The following is a 21,969-nucleotide window of genomic DNA, read 5'->3' as shown; positions in this document are numbered from 1 at the left end:
GTGCTGTCTCCCCATCTCACCCTCACGAGGTCTGGGGCACCTGCTCCTGCCATCTCACAGGTGAGAAAGAGGCACTGCAGTTTCTCTGGCCGGAAGAGGTGGGAGGGGTGCCACTCCCTCGGTCTGGAGGTCTCCTGCCTGCTGACAGCCAGACACCTGCCAAGGCCCACACCTGGAGTGTCAGCTAACCCATCCTCGAGGTCCCCCGCCACCCGGAACACTGCAGCCACACCATGAGGGGCTTCGGCTGGGTCTCCACATCGGCTCGGGGCGGGGTTGCTGACCAGCCATCATTTCATGCAAGTCTGATCTGCCTACTGCTCAGCAGCCCAGTCCCCAGCATGCATGGTTCCGGGACACAGTGTCACTTGGACACGTCACAGGAACACCTGCTTCCCTGTTACGGTCAGTTACGGCACTTTAAGGCTTTGAGGTTCCAGAGACCAGCTGTTTTTAATGTATTGCAATGCTTCTCCAAGCAGTGTTAATGGACATCTCTCAACACTATTAGCTTTTTGGGGTAATGTCATGTTTGGGGAAATGTGTTTTTTAGCCGTGTTTCGGTGGGAAATTGTTTTTGTAAGATAATAAAGCATATGCCCCAATGACTGTCTCTTCTGAGTCAATCAGACACAAAGCCAACACTGGCTCCTCACAGGTGAGGGGGGCTGCGGCCCCCACACTGGTCTGGGTCGCCCCATTCGGGTTCCTCCTGAGTGTTCAGGGATGCAATGGACCCCGGCACCCACCCCCACCCCGCCTCAGAGCTGTGTGCTCAGCGACAGCTCAAGACAAGGATGACTGTGAGCAAGGGGTCCATCTGAGCATAGCCAGCTAGCCTCCCAGGACAGACCTTGGCCTCGGCGCGGTCATCCAGGGGTCTCAACCTTTAGAAAAGGTCACAGGTGGTGTCCATGGAGATCACAAACACCTCCATGCCATGTGGAGTCGGGCGTGTCCTTGCTACTGGGGAAAGACGGCGGGAGCTCGTGCCACTCAGCTCAGGCATCTGGCCACACGGGTTCCATGTTCGTTTTCCACTCCTCAGACTTCTGGATTTCAGAACTGTGGATAAGGATTAAGGACCCATCACAGCAGAACTTGGGCTCTCAAAAGCCACTCAACTTCGAGAGGCTGAGACTTTAGACATCAGACTGACAAAGAGATAGAGGTGAGGCGAAGCCATGCCCACGGTCCTTGGGTGCTCACGGGGGCGGGGAGCACACCTCAGGGCCACCAGGTGCCAGCAGGCCCGGAGAGGCCAGATGCAGCCAGGACAGGTCAGGCAGGGCCAGGCGACGCCCCACCTGGATTATGCGCACACACTCCTCTGCACAAAACCCGCACGTGCTTTCCCCAGAGCTGTCATCGGTCACCGGGGCCCACCATGGACGGTGGAGCCAGATGGGTCCCCGTCCCACCACGGCGACAGGAATCTGAACCACAGATGCACCAACGTCACAGAACTGGACGGGGAACAAGGGTCTGGGATGTTGAATGGGAAAATCACCTCCACATACGACTCAGAAACCAGTACCTTAGCAACATCCTCGAGGCCTGAGCCCAGTGATGTATGTGTCCAAGGGTGGCCTTGGCATCTTTAGTGAGACTTTTTTTACACCTGCTTTTTTTGGATGTTATTTGGAGTATTGTTTTCCAACCTTTCACTTGGAATTTGTTTTTATCCTTGTAGCTTAGATGTGTTTCTTATAGGCAGCATACTGTTGGATTTTCTTTTTTAATCCATTCTGCTACTCTGTGTCTTTTTTTTTATTAATTTTAATGGGGTGACATTGATAAATCAGGGTACATATGTTCAGAGAGAACATCTCCAGGTTATTTTGACATTTGATTATGCTGCATACCCCTCACCCAAAGTCAAATTGTTTTCCGTCACCTTCTAACTGGTTTACTTTGTGCCCCTCCCCTCCCCCAACCCCTCCCTCTCCCCCCCTAACCACCACACTCTTGTTCATGTCGCTGAGTCTCATTTTTATGTCCCACCTATGTATGGAATCATATAGTTCTTAGTTTTTTCTGATTTACTTATTTTGCTCAGTATAATGTTATCAAGGTCCATCCATGTTGTTGTAAATGATCCGATGTCATCATTTCTTATGGCTGAGTAGTATTCCATAGTATATATGTACCAAAGCTTTTTAATCCACTCATCCACTGATGGACACTTGGGCTGGTTCTAGATCTTCGCTATTGTGAACAATGCTGCCACAAACATGGGGGTACATTTCTCCTTTTGGAGCTGTTCTATGGTGTCCTTGGGGTATATTCCTAAAAGTGGGATAGCTGGGTCAAAAGGCAGTTTGATTTTTAATTTCTTGAGGAATCTCCATACTGTTTTCCACAGTGGCTGCACCAGTCTGCATTCCCACCAGCAGTGCAGGAGGGTTCCCTTTTCTCCACATCCTCGCAAGCACTTAGTCTGTGTTGTTTTGTTAATGAGCGCCATTCTGGCTGGTGTGAGGTGATATCTCATCGTGGTTTTAATTTGCATTTCTCTAATGATTAGCGATGTTGAGCATTTTTTCATATGCCTATTGGCCATCTATATGTCCTCTTTGGAGAAGTGTCTCTTTTTTTTTTTTTTAATTTTATTTATTCATTTTTAGAGAGGAGAGAGACAGAAAGGGAGAGAGAGGAGAGAGAGAAGGGGGGAGGAGCTGGAAGCATCAACTCCCATATGTGCCTTGACCAGGCAAGCCCAGGGTTTCGAACCGGCGACCTCAGCATTTCCAGGTCGACGCTTTATCCACTGCGCCACCACAGGTCAGGCCCTGGAGAAGTGTCTATTCATTTCTTTCACCCATTTTTTGATTGGATTGTTTGTCTTCCTGGTATTGAGTTTTACAAGTTCTTTATAAATTTTGGTTATTAACCCCTTATCAGACGTATTGTCAAATATGTTCTCCCATTGTGTAGTTTGTCTTTTTATTCTGTTCTTATTGTCTTTAGCTGTGCAAAAGCTTTTTAGTTTGATATAGTCCCATTTGTTTATCCTGTCTTTTATTTTACTTGCCCGTGGAGATAAGTCAGCAAATATATTGCTGCAAGAGATGTCAGAGAGCTTACTGCCTATGTTTTCTTCTAAGATGCTTATGGTTTTACGGCTTACATTTAAGTCTTTTATCCATTTTGAGTTTAATTTTGTGAATGGTGTAAGTTGGTGGGCTAGTTTCATTTTTTTGCAGGTAGCTGTCCAATTTTCCCAACACCATTTGTTGAAGAGGCTGTCTTTACTCCAATGTATGCTCTTACCTCCTTTGTCAAATATCAGTTGTCCATAAAAGTGTGGGTTTATTTCTGGGTTCTCTGTTCTGTTCCATTGACCTATATGCCTGTTCTTATGCCAGTACCAGACTGTTTTGAGTACAATGGACTTGTAGTATAACTTCAAATCCGAAGTGTGATACCTCTAACTTTATTCTTTCTTTTCAAGATTGCTGAGGCTATTCGTGTTCTCTTTTGGTTCCATATAAATTTTTAGAATATGTGTTCTATATCTTTGAAGTAAGTCATTGGTATTGCATTGAATTTATAAATTGCTTTGGGTAATATAGACATTTTAATGATGTTTATTCTTCTTAACCATGAGCACGGTATATACTTCCACTTGTTTGTATCTTCCCTGATTTCTTTTATCAAGGTTTTTATAATTTTCTGAGTACAAGTCTTTAATCTCTCTGGTTAAATTTATTCCTAAGTACTTTTATTTTTTTTGGTTGCAATGGTGAAAGGGATTGCTTCCTTAATTTCTCTTTCTGACAGTTCATTGTTAGTGTATAAAAATGCCTCTGATTTCTGAGTATTAATTTTATATCCTGCCACCTTGCTGAATTCATTTATCAGGTCTAGTAGTTTTTTGACTGAGACTTTAGGGTTTTCTATATACAATATCATATCATCAGCAAATAATGATAGTTTTACTTCTTTTCCAAATTTGGATGCCTTTTATTTCTTTTTCTTGTCTGATTGTTGTGGCTAGAGCTTCCAGAACTATGTTGAATAAGAGTGGTGAAAGGTGGCACCCCTGCCTTGTTCCTGATCTTAAGGGGATTGCTTTTAATTTTTGCCCATTGAATATGATGTTGGCTGTGGGTTTGTCATAGTTGGCTTTTATCATGTTGATGTATGTTCCCTGTATTCCCACTTTGCTGAGATTTTTGATCATGAATGGGTGCTGGATTTTATCAAATGCTTTTACTGCATCTATTGAAATTATCATGTGGTTTTTCTCCTTCCTTTTGTTTATGTGATGAAGCACATTGACTGATTTGCGAATATTGTACCAGCCTTGCCTCCCCAGAATAAATCCCCCTTGATCATGGTGTATGATTTTTTTTATGTATTGCTGAATCCGGTTTGCTAATATTTTGTTGAGGATTTTAGTATCTAAATTCATTAGGGATATTGGCCTATAATTTTCTTTTTTTGTATTGTCTTTGCCTGGTTTTGGAATCAGAATTATGCTCACCTCATAAAAGGCGCTTGGAAGTCTTCCTTCCTCTTGAATTTTTTGAAATAGCTTGAGAAGGATAGGAGTTAGTTCTTCTTTGAATATTTGGTAGAATTCACTTGTGATGCCATCAGGCCCAGGACTTTTCTTTTTTGGGGAGTTTTCTGAGAACTGTTTTTATCTCATTTGTTGTAATCGGTCTGTTTAGGTTTTCTGATTCTTCCAGATTGATTTTTGGAAGATGATATGTTTCAAGGAATTTGTCCATTTCATCTAGGTTGTCTAGTTTTTTGGCATACAGTTCTTCATAGTATTTTCTTACAATATTTTGTATTTCTGTTGTGTCAGTTATTTCTCCACTCTCATTTCTAATTTTATTTATTTGAGTCCTCTCTCCTTTTATCTTGGTGAGTCTGGTTAAAGGTTTATTGATCTTGTTTACCTTTTCAAAGAACCAGCTCTTGGTTTTATTGATCCTCTGTATTGTTTCTTTAGCCTCTATGTCATTGATTTCCACTCTGATCTTTATTATTTCCTTCCTTCTACTACCTCTGGGCTTTACTTGCTGTTCTTTTTCTAGTTCTTTTAGATGCAGGGTCAAGTTGTTTATTTGAGCTTTTTCTAGCTTTTTAAGGTATGCCTGTAATGCTATGAACTTCCCTCTCAGAACTGCTTTTGCTGTGTACCATAAATTTTGAGTTGATGTATGCTCATTATTGTTCATTTCTAGGAATTTTTTTGTTTCTTCTTTGATCTCATTGTTAACCCATTCATTATTTAATAACATGCTATTTAGTTTCCAACTGTTTGAGTATTTTTCAGTTTTTCTGTTGTGGTTGATTTCTAGTTTCATGCCATTGTGATCAGAGAAAGTGCTCAATATGATTTCAATCTTCTTAAATTTGTTGAGGCCGCTTTTGTGCCCTAACATGTGGTCTGTCCTAGAGAATGTACCATGAGCATTTGAAAAGAATGTATATTTTGCTGCTTTAGGGTGAAAGGTTCTGAAGATATCTATTAAATCGAGTTGATCTAGTATGTCCTTTAAGTCTGCTGTTTCTTTGTTATTTTCTTTCTTGAAGATATATCTAGTGATGTTAGTGGGGTATTGAAATCCCCTACTGTTATAGTATTGCTGTTGATCTCGCCCTTTAAATCTATCAAAGTCTGCTTTATATATTTAGGTGCTTCTATATTAGGTGCGTAGATATTTATAACGGTTATATCTTCCTGTTGGATTGCTCCCTTTATCATTATGTAGTGATCTTCTTTATCTCTTACTATAGCCTTTGTTTTAAAGTCCATTTTGTCTGATATAAGTATTGCTACCCCAACTTTTTTTCATTTGCGTGGAAATGAAAAAATATTTTTTCCATCCTTTTATCTTCAGTCTATGTGCATCTTTTGTTTTAAGGTGTGTCTCTTGTATACAGCATATGTATGGGTCCTGTTTTCTTATCCACGCAGCTACCCTATGTCTTTTGATCGGATCACTTAATCCATTTACATTTAAGGTTATTATTGATATGTAGTTGTTTATTGCCATTTTATTCTTTAAAACTGTATTCCTCTTCTGCTATATTCTTTTTCCCCTTTGATCTGTTTACAACAGGCCCCTTAGCATTTCTTGCAGCCTTGGTTTGGTTGTAGTGAATTCCTTGAGTTTTTTTTGTCTGGAAAGCTTTTTATTTCTCCTTCAATTTTAAATGATAGCCTTGCTGGATAAAGTAGTCTTGTTTGTAGGCTCTTGTTCTGCATTACTTTGAATATTTCTTGCCATTCCCTTCTGGCCTCAAGTGTTTCTGTTGAGAAGTTGGAAGTCATCCTTAAGGGAGCTCCTTCGTAGGTGATAGCCCTTTTTTCTCTAGCAGCTTTTAATATTTTCTCTTTATCACTTAGCTTTGGTATTTTAATTATGATGTGTCTTGGTGTAGATTTCTTTAGGTTTCTCTTTAATGGAGTTCTCTGTGCTTCTTGAACTTGTGAGATGTTTTCCTGCCTTAATTTAGGGAAGTTTTCAGCTATGATATGTTTGAACAAAGTCTCTATCCCTTGTTCTTTCTCTTCTTCTTCAGGAACCCCTATGATGTGGATGTTATTTCTCTTCATGTTGTCACAGAGCTCTCTTAGAGTTTCCTCGGACTTTTTGAGTCTCTTTTTCTTTTTTCTGCTCTGCTTCCATGCCTTCATTTATCTTGTCCTCTAACTCGCTGATTTGATTCTCAGCTTCATCCATCCTGCTTTTAATTCCATCCATTGTGTTCATTTCTGATATTGTATTTGTCATTTCTGACTGATTCTTTTTTATTATTTCAATGTCCTTTTTTATATTTGCTATCTCTTTATTTAGGTGTTTGTAATGACCATCTATTGTTGTTCTAATATCTTTGAGCATCCTAACAATCATTATTTTAAACTCTGCATCTGGTAATTTGGTTATATCTGACTCATTCAGGTCCTTTCCTGGGAATTTCTCTTGATTCATTTGTGTTGCATTTCTCTGCCTTCTCATTTTGTCTGTGTAAAAGAAGGTTTTGGCCACTGGAGTCCACTGGGTGTGGCCTCTGTGTTCCCTAGGTGTGATCTGTCTGCAGGCCCGCCACCCCCTCTGCTGCTACTGCCTAGGGCATTCGGGTATGGGCATTGCCGGTGCCAGCCCACTGGGGCTGTTGCTGTAGTTTCCACCTTTCCTTCACAGGAGGGGCTGTGATCACGTGCTCCGGTGTAAAAGCCTCGGTGGCCTTGGCCTTTGCCCTGCCCCCACGGGTGGGATTATGCTCGGCCCTGAGGGCAGGGGTGAGCACCTTTGCTCAGCTGTGGGTCTCTGCCTGATTCCAGGCTTTCGCCCCGCCACTGCAGGAGGAGCCCACTCGCAGGACAGCTGCAAGCCTTGGCTCCATAGGCCGGGCGGGGCCGCATGCCCACACTCAGTCGCGGGACTCTGCCTGTTCTGGGCTTTTACTCCACCCCCGCAGGAGGAGCCAGCTCCTGCGTCAGGCCACAAGCCTCGGTCTCTGTCTTTTTATTGGTGAGTTCAATCCATATACATTTAGTGTAGTTCTTGACATTTGAGGGTTTCCTATTGCCATTTTATATGTTGCTTTCTGAGTTTTGTATTGTTTGGTTCTTCTCTTTTATTTTTCTATTATTTGTTTTTGTTTGGTTGTAACCCATACTTTTTTCTCTGTTACTTTTTTCAAGCCATGCACTTCTGTGTTGGTTTTTTCAGAGGTGGTTAACATTAAGTAATGGAAAGCATACATATGTTCATTGTAGTACATTATCTCATGAGTGCTTCTGCACTCCATCCTCCTTTGCTACTGTTAATGTTTGTCCTCTCCCCTTTTTTCTTTGTCACAGATTAATCTTTTTATTGCTATGTTGATGGAGCTTTTACTTGTAGTTTTGTTTTGTTCTTTGTGTCTGGTCGGAAAACCCCATTTAGTATTTCCTGAAATGGGGGTTTTCTGGTGATAAATTCCCTCATCTTTTCTGTATTTGTGAATGTTTTTATTTCTCCTTCGATTTGAAGGATAGCTTTGATGGGTATAGTATTCTTGGCTGGAAGTTCCTCTCTTTCAGAACTTTAAATATTGGGGTCCACTCTCCTCTAGCTTGTAGAGTTTCTGCTGAAAAATCTGTTGATAATCTAATGGGCCTTTCTTTATATGTTGTATTCTTCCCTGGCTGCCTTGAGAATTTTTTCTTTGTCATTGGTTTGTTCCAATTTCATTATATTGTGCCTTGGAGTAGGTCTATTAGGGTTAAGATAACACAGTGTTCTGTTTGCTTCTTGAATTCAAGAGACTTTTTAAAAAAATCAGAATGCAACAAATGCAGAGGATTCTTTTCAAACGTATAAGAGTATGTCCACTAGAGTTGTCATGAAACTGAGCACCTGGGGTCAGCAGAGCTGCCACTTTTCCAGGATGTCCCCAGCATGTGACTGCTAGAAAGACAGGATGAGACCTATTTCTGAAACCATCTCGTGCCTCCCTAGGAGAAAAACACTGCTCATTTCCCACTGACAGCAAAAGAGAAAGTCTCTATTCAAGCAAGAATTTAAAATGTTTAGCCTGACCTGTGGTGGTGCAGTGGCTAGGGTGTTGACCAGGAATGTTGAGGTCACTGGTCAAAACCCCGGGCCTGCCCAGTCAGGGCATATACGGGAAGCAACTGAGTTAAAGTGTCTTGCTTCTTTCTCCCCACTTCTAAAATCAATGAATAAAATCTTTAAAAAATGGGTTTTTAATATCATATGTGGCATTTTATTATATTTCCTAGGAATGGTGATTGATAACATTGCCCCCCCCCTCAAAGAGTCACAGATTCTTCAAGAAAATTGTGTGGTTTTGAAATACTCTTATAGCCTGACCTTTGGTGGTGCAGTGGATAAAGCATCGACCTGGAACACTGAAGTTGCTGGTTAAAATCCCCAGGCTTGCCTTGTCAAGGTGCGAAGGTGTGAATGGGAAGCAACTACTACAGAGTTGATGCTACATGCTTCCCCCCCTTCTCTCTCCTCTAAAAATCAATTAAAAAAATAGTTATAACTGCCCAAGAGGCCCAACAAAATGCACAGTCTACCTCGTGCATGAGACACTAACATGCCGAGTCCACTTTCCGCCCTGCCTACCTGCAGAGAAGCCAAACCCTTGAGCAGACTCTGCAGGGTCAGGTCCTGTTCCCAACCAGTCTCTTGAGGACCCCTGCCAGAGAGCCTCTGATAGAAGGGCGCCCCCCACTAGCTAGGGCCAAGCTCACACAGAAGAGCAACACCAACCTCTGTCTCCTGGTTGATGTCACACCTGAAAAACCCCTGTTCCACCAGTGATTAGAGAATCAATTTCCAGTGGCTTCCCCTTCCTAGCCTCCAGTGACAATAATGTCACTGAAGGTGCCTTCTCTCAGTAATGGGTCCACGTGGGTAGGCTGTACAGATATCAGGCAGGGTCTCAGGTTCCAGCCTCAGCACACTTTGTTGTGTTTCCATCTTGACCACAGAGGCCTCAGCTGTTTCAAGTCACAGGTCCACAGCCAACCAGCTGCCCCAGGACTGCTCCACAGCTGCGGCTGCCTGCAGGGCCCTGAGCAGCTGCTCTTTAGTAATTGCAGGAGATTCTTTTCCCTGGACAGAGTGTTTGCACAGATTTAGGGAAAAATCCAGGACCCCAACCTGAGCCAAATACATTCGCCCTCTGGTAGGGGATGCAGAGAGGCTACAGGCTTCCAGAGCTGGTCCCAAGGGGGCCACTAGGGGGCAGCCCACCTGCCCCTACCCCCAACCAGCACAACTGCCCTCGCCTGGTGCCATGCAGTCTCCTCTCCAGCCACCTTCGCCAATGCCACATGAGACCCTCCAGTCCCCAGGAACTTGCAAGGAACTGTCATTTTATGGACCTCAGAGCTAAAGGCATTCTTACACCACGTCAGAGAACGTCCATGGCACTTCTGTCTTGACCACAAAGGCCTCAGCTGCTCTGTGTTGCAGGTCCATGGCTGGCCACCCCAGGACTGCTCCAAACCCAGGACACCCACCCGACTGTACGTGAAACACGTACGATGCAGGCAATACACCGACTACCCCAAGCCATCTGGAATGAGACCCCCTCCGCTGACTCAGAAAGAAATAATATACTTGAGGATGGTCAATATATCCAAAGTTCTTTCTGAGAATCTAACAGTGACTGTGAAGGGTCCTAAGAAAGTATCTTGAAGAGCTCTCTATATGCCTTCCCATTATGCCCGACCTGGCTCTGGCGTCCCGGGAAAGGACTGGCCAGAGATGCCCGGGGTTCTGACTGTCCAGCCAAAGTCACTCTGAAAACCATGCACCTAGGAGGCTGCCATTGGACAGAACTGTAAGGACAATGATTGGAAATGCAGTCTGTGTGTCCATAACTCGTCATGGGGCGGGGCACAGGGCAGCCTACATACAGGACTGTTTTGATCCTACGCCATAGCACACTGTGACCACAGGAATCTGAAATAGCCCCCAATGTGAAGGAAGTCACCTTGAGGAAGACAGTGTCCTAAAGCATTACTAGGACCGAGGGATAGAGAGTAGCAGTCATCAAGTAAGGAAGGCTTGGCTCTCACCAGCAAAGTTCAGAATGAGTTTATTTTTTTAATTTAAGAGAAATGTTTATTGAGCACCCACTGCACACCAGGGGTCGCCCTGGGACTGGTCCTCCTGCACGCACTCTGCATCAGGCATGACCAGGGCACACGGGAATGTCTAACCTGTCAGAATTCACACGGGCTGGGTGGGGTGGGGGGTCACCTCCAGTCTCCAGCCCAGCTTGTCGTGCAGTGCTGGGTGACGTCCAAGCTGACAAGAGTCCCTCTGGGAAACTTCACGCTGATCACACGAGCATCTGCATCTTCTGAGGATGCCAGAGGTGGACAGGGCATCTCCGATGCTATAAAACTTATGCAAATTACAAAACACAATACCCCCCAAGAGCACGTACATTTTCTCTACAAGCATGGTGCACAACTTTATGGCAAACAGAAAAATGAGAGAAAGAGAGTTTCTGGTCAAAGTTTCTTTCTATGGGACTGGTCATTTCTTTTTTTTTTTTTTTTTTTTCTGAAGCTGGAAACAGGGAGAGACAGTCAGACAGACTCCCGCATGCGCCCGACCGGGATCCACCCGGCACGCCCACCAGGGACGACGCTCTGCCCACCAGGGGGCGATGCTCTGCCCCTCCGGGGGGTCACTCTGCCGCGACCAGAGCCACTCTAGCGCCCGGGGCAGAGGCCAAGAAGCCATCCCCAGCGCCCAGGCCATCTTTGCTCCAATGGAGCCTTGGCTGCGGGAGGGGAAGAGAGAGACAGAGAGGAAGGAGAGAGGGGGGGTGGAGAAGCAAATGGGCGCTTCTCCTATGTGCCCTGGCCGGGAATCGAACCCGGGTCCCCCGCACACCAGGCCGACGCTCTACCACTGAGCCAACCGGCCAGGGCCGGGACTGGTCATTTCTGTAAGTGCTTGGTGAGTCATCAGGCAGTGGTGACTGAGTCAAAGAGCTCTGGAGGGTTTGGGATGAGGGAAATCTGGTCTGACTATAGGGCCACTGTGCATGAAAGGGGCTACAGGGGACTAGGCAGAGGCTGTGGTAACCTGTGTGTGCCCAGTGGAGCAGGGGCAGCAGCCATGCCCATGACAGGACGTGACAGGGAGAAAGGAAGAGCCAAAGGGACAGCAGCCTGTGGTGTGAAGAATGGAGAAGGGAGGGCCATCCATCCGAACGTGGAGGGAGGTCAGCTTGCGCATGTTAAATACCCACTGTCTGTGTGTCGATGCCCAGCAGGGCTCAGGGGAGAGATGTGGGCATGAGAGGTAAGGACACGGGCAGCCAGTCCTCACGGGCAGCTGGCTGCTGGGAAAGGCCAGGCTCACCCAGGACTTGGGAGGCTACTTCTCTGCGTGGACACCTGAGGACTGAGACCTGAGATGGGGCGTGTCCAGAAAGACAGTGTGTGCAGGGGACAAGCTGAGGTGCACACTGACACTGACAGCACCCCTCCAGGGCAGAGCAAGGGCCCACCCACCTTCAGAGCTCTGGTGATTAAGGGGGTGGGATCAGCATGCAGGGTCGGAGGGGACCTCGTAAGCAGAGCCCAGGGAGGATGGGTGGGGGGAAGACCACAGGGACGGACAGCTCAGGTCTACCCTAAGAGAGCAAGGCAGGCAGCTGAAGGTCAGGGGCACGGGAGTCAGAATTCCTTTCAAGATGGAGAACCCAGTGGCAAGCCCTCACACGGGGGACCCTCCTCCACTGGAACCCGGACTCGCCATCCCAGCTGGGCTCTGGGCACTCCTATACACAGCACCCCTCACCAGTTGAACTCCACTCGTTACCCAAGCCTGGTCATCACCTCCCAGGGATGCTTCCAGTGAGGGCTTAGGACACCAAGCCCTTCGGCTCCTATGAGTTACAGACAGCCCACTGGTCACGCTGTGCCCTGTTTGCCTCCCTGCCATCCCCACTTTATACCACTTGGGGGGACACAACTGTTCTTGGTCCTCCTTGGGCATCTTACTGTCCACTTAGCTCTTGAGCCGGACTCTTCTTTCCAGCTGGCTAGAGACAAAGTCACCAGGGGTCACTCATGCAATAGACATGCCCAGTAGGTGAGACCTCAGGAAGAGTGGAGGGAGCGTGAGGAGGGTCCTGCACAGGGTCACCACGTGTGGAGCCCAGACAGCGGGAGACAAGACTGGGAAGGAATCCCCCTCTCACCTGGACAGAGGGTGCTCCCGGGCGAGCAGTGTCTGGGGCACGTTCGCCAGCCGCGTGTTGACCACGTCCCCATGGCGCATGGCCGGGCTACAGAAAGTCCCACCTGGAAGAAGGGGAGTAGACGTTGGCATGTGCCCTGAAGGGACGCTTCCAAACACAACTCACAGGCTCTCTGGTCAGAGGGCAGTAAGGGGGTCTCCACCACGGAGTCCCACACCTGACTGCCTCAGGGGACCCTATTGGGTAGATTGCAGATGGCAGTGACCCAGTGGAGCTGCCCCGAGGACACAGCTGCTAGGGACCCTCCTGTGTGAGAACTGGACCACCAGGTCAACACACGTAGAGAAGGAACAGAAACGGGCAAGTTCTGCCCCCCAGCCTGGGTGCCTGGAGGCGTGTCTGCCCAGAGGAGCCTCTGGTCCAAACTCAACGCCAGAGTCTCTTCGGGGCTACACCCTTCCAGACCGTTTAAGGGCACAAACGTTCTGACGCTAACAGAGAGAGCTCACAGGGAATCCAAGAGGTGGCATCCTAGACACGTGACCTGGCTTCTTTCGTACCTGTGTGTATCCCAACACTTCAAACGTTGCCCGTTGTCCGGCTTCTGTAACTTTTTATTTTTTAATAGTTACTGATTTTAGAGAGAGGAGAAGAGAGAGTGGGAGATCATAGTTGTTTCACTTTAGTTGTTCACCGACTGATTCTCGTCTGTGCCTTGACCAGACAAGCCCAGAGTTTTGAACCAGTGACTGCAGCGTTCTAGGTTGACACTCTATCCCAGGGGTTGGGAACCTATGGCTTGCGAGCCAGATGTGGCTCTTTTGATGGCTGCATCTGGCTGGCAGACAAATCTTTAATAAAAAATAATAATAACGTTAAAAATAGAAAACATTCTCATGTATTACAATCCATTCATTTCCTACCGCTCATATTCATGGTTGCGGGTGGCTGGAGCCAATCTTAGCTCTCCTCTGGGACAACACCAAATTTTAATTGGATAATGCATAACATACACGGGTCATTGTAAGGTCAGGAAGTAAACTTCCCTGTTGGGGACTGAAATATAAACAGGGTGTTTTTATATCCAGGGGACAGGTGCAGGGCCTAACCACCCATCTCACCTGCCCAGTTAACAAAGAGCTATACCTGATTATTGCTTGTCCCACCCATGTTCTCTGGAGGAGGCTGGAAGCTAGTTTCTTATTGGTGTAAAGTTAGATCTAAATGGTGGGGGTTGTCTTTGAGTTGTCTTGGAAACAATTGAATTGCTAATGAACCACAGCTTTTTTTCCCTGAATAAAGATGGATGTACTTCTAAGGGCCCCTATTGCATTGACTTAGGAATAGTAGGGACTATTCGCTGTGTGGTCCTTCCGAACCCATCTTTATGTATATATCTTTAATTTTTCTGTCAATCATTTAATTCCATACCTTTTCCCATTTGAGGACCCTGTAACAGACTTGTCGTGGCTGGACCACGACAATTGGCGCCCATACGTGTGGCCATCGAAAAAGGGAAAGCGGCGGCCCTGGTCGGTTGGCTCAGCGGTAGAGCGTCGGCCTGGCGTGCGGGGGGACCCTGGTTTGATTCCCGGCCAGGGCACATAGGAGAAGCGCCCATTTGCTTCTCCACCCCCCTCCCTCCTTCCTCTCTGTCTCTCTCTTCCCCTCCCGCAGCCAAGGCTCCACTGGAGCAAAGATGGCCCGGGCGCTGGGGATGGCTCCTTGGCCTTTGCTCCAGGTGCTAGAGTGGCTCTGATCGCCGCAGAGCGACACCCCGGAGGGGCAGAGCATCGCCCCCTGGTGGGCGTGCCAGGTGGATCCCGGTCGGGCGCATGCGGGAGTCTGACTGTCTCTCCCCATTTCCAGCTTCAGAAAAATACAAAAAAAAAAAAAAAGGGAAAGCGGAGAGGTAATGGAACTCCCCAGAAGTGAGCACATGAAGTAAGTTAAAGCTTTTAGAGTGGAGCTTTTAAGTTCGGTGTGGGGGGAGAGTATAGTAATAATTTGGGGAATAAATAACTATGGGAGTACTAGGTTCAAAAGTGAGGGACCTTTTACTTTTTGTACAAATGTTGTTTTTTTTGTTTTTTTTTTTCTTTTTTTTTTTTGTATTTTTCTGAAGCTGGAAACTGGGAGAGACAGTCAGACAGACTCCCGCATGCGCCCGACCGGGATCCACCCGGCACGCCCACCAGGGGCGATGCTCTGCCCACCAGGGGGCGATGCTCTGCCCCTCCGGGGCATCGCTCTGCCGCGACCAGAGCCACTCTAGCGCCTGGGGCAGAGGCCAAGGAGCCATCCCCAGCGCCCGGGCCATCTTTGCTCCAATGGAGCCTTGGCTGCAGGAGGGGAAGAGAGAGACAGAGAGGAAGGAGGGGGTTGGGGGGTGGAGAAGCAAATGGGCGCTTCTCCTATGTGCCCTGGCCGGGAATCGAACCCGGGTCCCCCACACGCCAGGCCGACGCTCTACCGCTGAGCCAACCGGTCAGGGCTGTACAAATGTTTTTATTTGAGAATAAGTTGTTTGATCAGAATGAGGTAGAAACAGAGGAATGTAAATGTAAGAGCTTGGAATCTGAGAGTAACTTGGAAGATGGGAATATCAAGGCTGTGGCCATTTTAAACTTTGCGGCTCCGCAGCCCCCTGCTCCCAAAGTCTTTGGCTCAGGCCCTTGGAAATCGCTCCAAAGAGCAGAAGGCTGGCCTCCCCAGGCAGGGGCGATGAGCCGAGAGCCGGTAAAGCAGCAGGGACAAGGCTGCCGGCGGACTAGGGTGTGCGCTGGCCTCGCGGCTTGCCCTTCCTGGTGCCTCCGAGGTGAAGCGAGCAAGCGACTGCGGAGGCAGAAGCGGTTGCTTCCCAGGTCAGCGGGGTGAAAAAGACACAAACGGGGCAGGAGAGAGCTCTGGCCAGTGATTGGCATCCACATACAAAAGGTGTGCGGCAGGGAAGGCGCGCCCCAAATACAAGGCTCCAGACACTGCCAAGTTTCCGGTAGCACAAGCGCGAGAAGCCATGGCAGCCACCGCCTTGAGTCCGAGCAGCTGCTAGTGCGGCCTGGCCATGGTCCCTCTTGGACGCGCAGGCGGCCACTTGCGTGGGCGGCGAAGAAAGCGTGCCCCGCGGGTGCGCGCAGGTGGCAGACGAGACATGTCTCACGTGTGGCGCAGGCCAGGTGCACAGCCCAGCCTCCTTTGCTGGAATGTGCGGCTCCTACCAGCTCCAGGCGCAGCAGCAGAGGAAGCGCCTCCAAGGCCCGGAGCCCCAAATCCCTGTGGCCGCGGGGTGGCGGTTCTAAGGCAGGCTGACCTTTGTAAGAGCGAGGTTTGGCTCTGCCTGGGAGCCCCAGTCCCAGGAGAGGAGCGGGAAAGTATCCCCTCCCAGATAAGTTAAACCTGCCTTTCCGCGGGGGTTGAAATGGAAATATTTCGGCTGCTGGTTGTAGCAGCTATTAGAATTTATGATTAGAAGACTGAGATGCTTTTTAAAGTTGTGTTATCTGATTTTCTTTAGTAAATAGAAATACTTAAGAGTTTGGGAAAATTACACATTTTCCCACTTATTCTTTCTCTAAACTCATTTCCTTTACTGTTCTATGCCTGAAATGAGTGAAGGGAACGCCTGTTTGGATGTGGCTAAGCAGAATCTCATAAATGGCCATTCTTGAACCTTTTCGAGAGAGTTCTGTTTAGTGTCTATCCCTTTGTTCCTATCATAGTAGCCCTGCATAAAGATCAAGCAGGCCAAGTTCTAATCTCTAAAATCCCGGGGTTCTCTCTAATTTGTCTGATTAGTCTACCTTGTCTGAGCCTTGTTTGTGTTTGGTCTTTGTTTAGTGTTGTCTAAATGTGATGTTTTAAGTTCTTGCATGCAAAAAATTGGAAATTCCGGCTTTAATATAAAAAAATGATATCCCTACAAATCTTTAATTTTAATTGGAACAAGTATAGCACACTCATTTAAATTTAAATAGAATGGAATGTGGAGCCTAAAGACTTGCTAATTTTGGCCAAACTGCTTCAAACTTCAGGCTGCTTGCTGCAGCTGCAGAGCTTGAAGCAGAGTAGATTTACCTAACAAAGGTGTAGATTTTCGTTAATAATATAGGAAAATAATGAAAGCCACACTAGAATTTTCCAGCTTTAATGTGTTCTTTAATATGCCCGTTAATTAATGGGGTAGAAATGTTTTAATCATTTATTCTATTTAATTATCATTTATTTAATTCCATACCTTTTCCCATTCGAGGACCCTGTAATAGACTTGTTGTGGCTGGACTGGGACACTTCCCTCCTTTTAATCAAGTAGTCAGCTAGCTAATTGCAGAAACCCTTTTGACGAAGAAGATGGCTAAAAGAAAAAAAAGATGAGTATCGTACTTTTCAGCAGGAATGGACAGAGGGGTTCACCTTTGTGGAGAGAGCAGGTTCTGCAGTGTGTCATCGATGAAACGGTCAAATATAAAGCGGCACTTTGACACACATCATACTACATTTGCATCGAAATATCCAGCAGGGGACAGCAAGACAGCATGTCAAAAACTACTGTGCAGAGTGCAAGCTAGTCAGCAGCAACTCCATGTTTGGACCCAACAAGGTAACTGGAATTCGGCTAGCTTTGCTGGTGCTTTAGTAATTGTGAGAAATGGAAAGCCATTCACAGATGGGGAGTATGCCAAAACATTCATGCTTGATGTTGACAATGAACTTTTTGATGACTTTTCGGATAAAGACAAGATAACCAAATGAATAAAAGACATGCTTCTGTCGGCAAGAATTGTTCATGATCATACCATCATGATGGCAAATCAAATTGAGGCAACACAAGTGAAGGACATAAATGCAGCACCATTCTTTTCTCTCGCTTTGGATGAGTCAACAGACATAAGCCATTTATCCCAGTTCAGCGTGATTGCAAGGTATGCTGTTGGTGACACACTACGTGAGGAAAGTCTTGCTGTTTTGCTTATGAAAGAGACAACAAGAGGGGAGGATTTATTCAAGTCTTTCACTGAGTTTGCTAAAGAAAAAAATCTACCGATGGATAAACTTATTTTGGTGTGTACTGATGGTGCTCCGTGCATGCTGGGGAAAAACAGAGGATTCGTAGCGCTTCTTTGTGAACATGAAAAGAGACCCATCCTAAGTTTTCACTACATTCTACATCAGGAGGCACTTTGTGCTCAGATGTGTGGCGAGCAGCTTGGTGAAGTGATGTCGCTGGTCATTCGGGTGGTCAACTTTATTGTTGCCTGAGCTTTAAATGATCGCCAGTTTAAAACACTGTTGGATGAAGTTGGGAATAATTATCCTGGTCTGCTTCTGCACAGCAATGTGCGTTGATTGTCAAGAGGGAAGGTGCTCAGTCATTTCACGGTTTGAGCGAAATCCGGACTTTTCTTGAAATGAAAAGCATCGAGCATCCTGAGTTAGCTAACACTGAGTGGCTCCTGAAGTTCTACTATCTCATGGACATGACTGAACATCTGAACCAGCTCAATGTGAAAATGCAAGGCGTTGGAAATACAGTCTTATCCCTTCAACAAGCTGTGTTTGCATTTGAAAACAAGCTGGAACTCTTCATCGCCAACATTGAATCAGGTTGTTTACTACACTTTGAAAAACTGGGAGAGTTTAAAGATGCATGCACAGCAAGTGACCCTGCTCAACACCTTGATCTCCAGCAGCTAGCGGACCTCACATCTAATCTCTTGCAGTCATTCAAAGCGTGCTTTGGAGAATTTCATGAGCGCACTCGTCTTTTTAAGTTCATCAACCGTCCACACGAGTGTGCAGTGGACAGCGCCTACCTGAGTTACATCCCCGGTGTCTGTCATAGATTTTGAGCTACAAGTTGCTGACCTGAAGTCCTCAGACATGTGGGTGAATAAGTTCCAAGTCACTGAATGAAGATTTGGAAAGACTTGCACGACAGCAAGCAGAGTTGGTGAACAAACACAAGTGGTGAGAAATGAAGAAACTTCAACCCGCGGACCAGCTGATTGTCAAAACTTGGAACGTGCTTCCCGTCACATACCACACTCTGTAGCATGAGTATTGCTGTACTGACAATGTTTGGCTCTACGTATGCATGTGAGCAGTCTTTCTCACATCTAAAGAATGTTAAGACCAACCTACGATCACGTTTAATGGATGGAAGTCTCAACGCCTGCATGAAGCTTAACCTCACCACATATCAACCAGACGACAAAGCCATCAGCAAAACCATGCAGCACCAGAAGTCGCATTAATGGTAAGAAGTACTTTATTCATCATTGGTAACAACAACATAACAATGTTATTAAAAAGAATTAAGAGACTTTTTGTACTTTAAAAGTGTTGCTCTTACATAAAATGCACACATTTACTTGTATTTAGTGTTAAACATATTGTATGGCTCTCACAGAATCACATTTTAAAATATGTAGCATTCATGGCTCTCTCAGCCAAAAAGGTTCCCGACCTCTGCTCTATCCACTGCGCCACCACAGGTCAGGCCACATGACTAGTTTCTATGCTAAGTCTTCTGATGCTTAAAATACCCAAGTGCCTTCTCTTTCCACACCAACCACAGAACGACACAAAGATGAAATGAATGGGAGTTTTGGAGATTTGCACACCCATGTTCACAGCAGCATTATTCACAAGAGCCAGAAAGCAGAAGCAACCCAAGTGGCCATTGACAAAGGACTGGATAAACAGAACACAGTCTGTCCATATGATGGAGTATTATTCAGCCTTGAAGAGGAAGTTCTCACTCACTCACTGCATCACGGATGAACCCTGAGGACAGCACACTGAAAAGTGAGCCAGTTACAAAAAGCTCAACAGTGTGTGAGCCCACCGATAGGAAGTGCCTAGAGTGATCAAATCCACGGAAACAAAGTGGAATGACAGTGCCGGGGTGGGGTATGTGTTGGGGGGTGATGGGGGGGTGTTTAATGGGGCAGAGCTTCAGCCTGGGAAGATGGAACTCATTCTGAGGCTGAGGGTGGATGGCTGCAAAACAGCATGACTGTACTTCATGTCAACAGACTTACACTTAAAATGGTGTTTTGTTTTTTTTTTTAAGTGAGGAGAAAGAGGAGAAAGAGACAGACTCCCACATGTGCCCTGACCGGGATCCAACCAGCAACCCCCATCCGGGGCAGACTCTGGGACTGACCCAGCTATCCTCAGCTCCTGATTGATTGGTACAAATCGATCAAGCCACTGGCTGTGGGAGGGGAAGAGAGAGAGAAGCAGGTGGTCGCTTCTCCTGTGTGCTCTGACTGGGAATCAAGCCTGGGACTTTGGCATGCTATGCCTATGTTCCATCCACTGAGCAAACCGACCAGGGCCTCAAAACCTAAAAATGGATGTTTTATGTTATGTGTATCTGACCACAATTGAAACAAAATGGTCACACACAATCAAGAGATGTTAGATTCTAAGGGCACACTGCCACATCAAGGTGGAAAAACCCCAGAGCTCATTATCTCATTTCCCCAATTTCATTTTTCTACCCAAATGTACTGAAGAACAAAACCTCTCCCTTCCCCAATACAATGCCAATGAACAGCCAGGGAACAAATTTCTTAAAGGATACACTTTGGGAAAGGTTAACCAGATATCGAAGCCCCTCCCATATCTTCAGTGGGTTTTGTCACCATGTACACTCACTCCTCTCATAGCCCCACCCACCTCAGCAGACAGGTACTGCCCACTGGAAACTACAGGTGTGAGCAGAGGGCAGAGAGAAGAAACCCCAGCCCTTGTGTGACCAGAGAGCACCCATTGCTGCCTCAGAAGCTGCCCCCGGCAAGGAGCAGACAACCCTAGAAGTGGAACGCCAGGAGAGCATTTCAATGTGTGAGCTCAACAGCTCCCGACCCATGCTGTCAACACCACGCCGTACCCTGGGCACAGGAGACATGAAGGGAAAACAGGCTTGACAAAGTGACCTGCAAAAAACACATCCAGGGACCACACCCCCTTCCCTGGCACTAAGAACCCAGGAGGCGGCACAGATCCAAGTCACAGAGGGTTCTAGAGTTCTGTTCCACGGATCAGAGACTGTTCAGATTTTCAGAATGATAATCAGCTGAACTCCTTCAGCCAGCAGTGTCACCCTGGGGTTCGGAATGGAAGGGGGCCCGGGGGTTTCTGGGGACCGAGAAGGTTCTGTGAGCTGGTCACAGGTTTGCTCTGTCTGTAAGGTGCTCTGAGCTCGGGTGCTATGCAGTGTGTTATGTATGAACGTGTGTAGTCGATGCACTGCTCTGCTTCAACTGAAAGGGTAAGAACTTTCCTAAGAAGGAAAACAATGTAACCTAAAACTGAAATGAACCAGCTTTCCAAACAGACAAGTTTTAAATGCTCATGAGCATGACCAAATGATACAAATGAGACAATCACTATACTAGAGCACTCAGGTACAGCAGGAGGTACAGGCTATGGCACAAACTCCTCCTTGGGCTGCAAGCACACAGTCAAAGGCAGCTGCCGAGGGTGCCTTGTGCTTGGAGTCTAAAGGTGGCTGAGCCAACAGCTTGATTGACGATTCTGGTTAGATTTCACATTACTGTATCTAACTGAGCAGTACCCAGGTAGCCCCATGAAAATACAGTTTTGACAAAGTGATTCTCTTCATCTCCTGAGACCCTGTTAGCAAGTCACATCCCACAGAAAGGCCGTCATGAACAGAGAGAGCCTCAGGTGAGTAGGAATCTCCTACCATCAAGAACCTCTTTTTTCTCTGAGGAGAACTTGCAACGGTGGTTGCTATTCTGATAGTAAAAGGAAATGCCAAGTGACCCAAAAGGCATTGCCTAGTCAGTCTTCCAGCTCTCTAGACCAGTGTTTTTCAACCTTTTTACACTTGGGGACCGGTGAAAATTTTTTCAGGGACCGCTAAGTCAGAAATCACCCTGAGCCTAGGTGAATTTGACTTAAGATCAACAGGTCCATAAATTTCATACAACGTTAGAATGGTCAACTCTTTCAAGGACCAGCACAATATTTCTGATAAACTGGTCCACAGACTAGTGTTTGAAAAAACACTGATCTAGACAATCAAATGCCCAAGGCTGGTTTTCCTAGGCACAGAAATATATAGCCTGCTCATTTGTGGATTCATTAACAGGCAGGCGGTGAGAACCTTTTCTCACCAGGGCTCAGTCTGGTTGGAACATCCCTCTGGAAGTCCTTTCTGGCAGGTCTGAACACCGTTGGGTGAACATTTCTGTTTGTGACAATATGAGCTGCTTCCAC

This window comes from Saccopteryx bilineata, chromosome 3 (assembly GCF_036850765.1).
Source record: "Saccopteryx bilineata isolate mSacBil1 chromosome 3, mSacBil1_pri_phased_curated, whole genome shotgun sequence".
In the NCBI taxonomy this organism is placed as follows: domain Eukaryota; kingdom Metazoa; phylum Chordata; class Mammalia; order Chiroptera; family Emballonuridae; genus Saccopteryx; species Saccopteryx bilineata.
Note: the sequence above shows the minus strand (reverse complement) of the source record.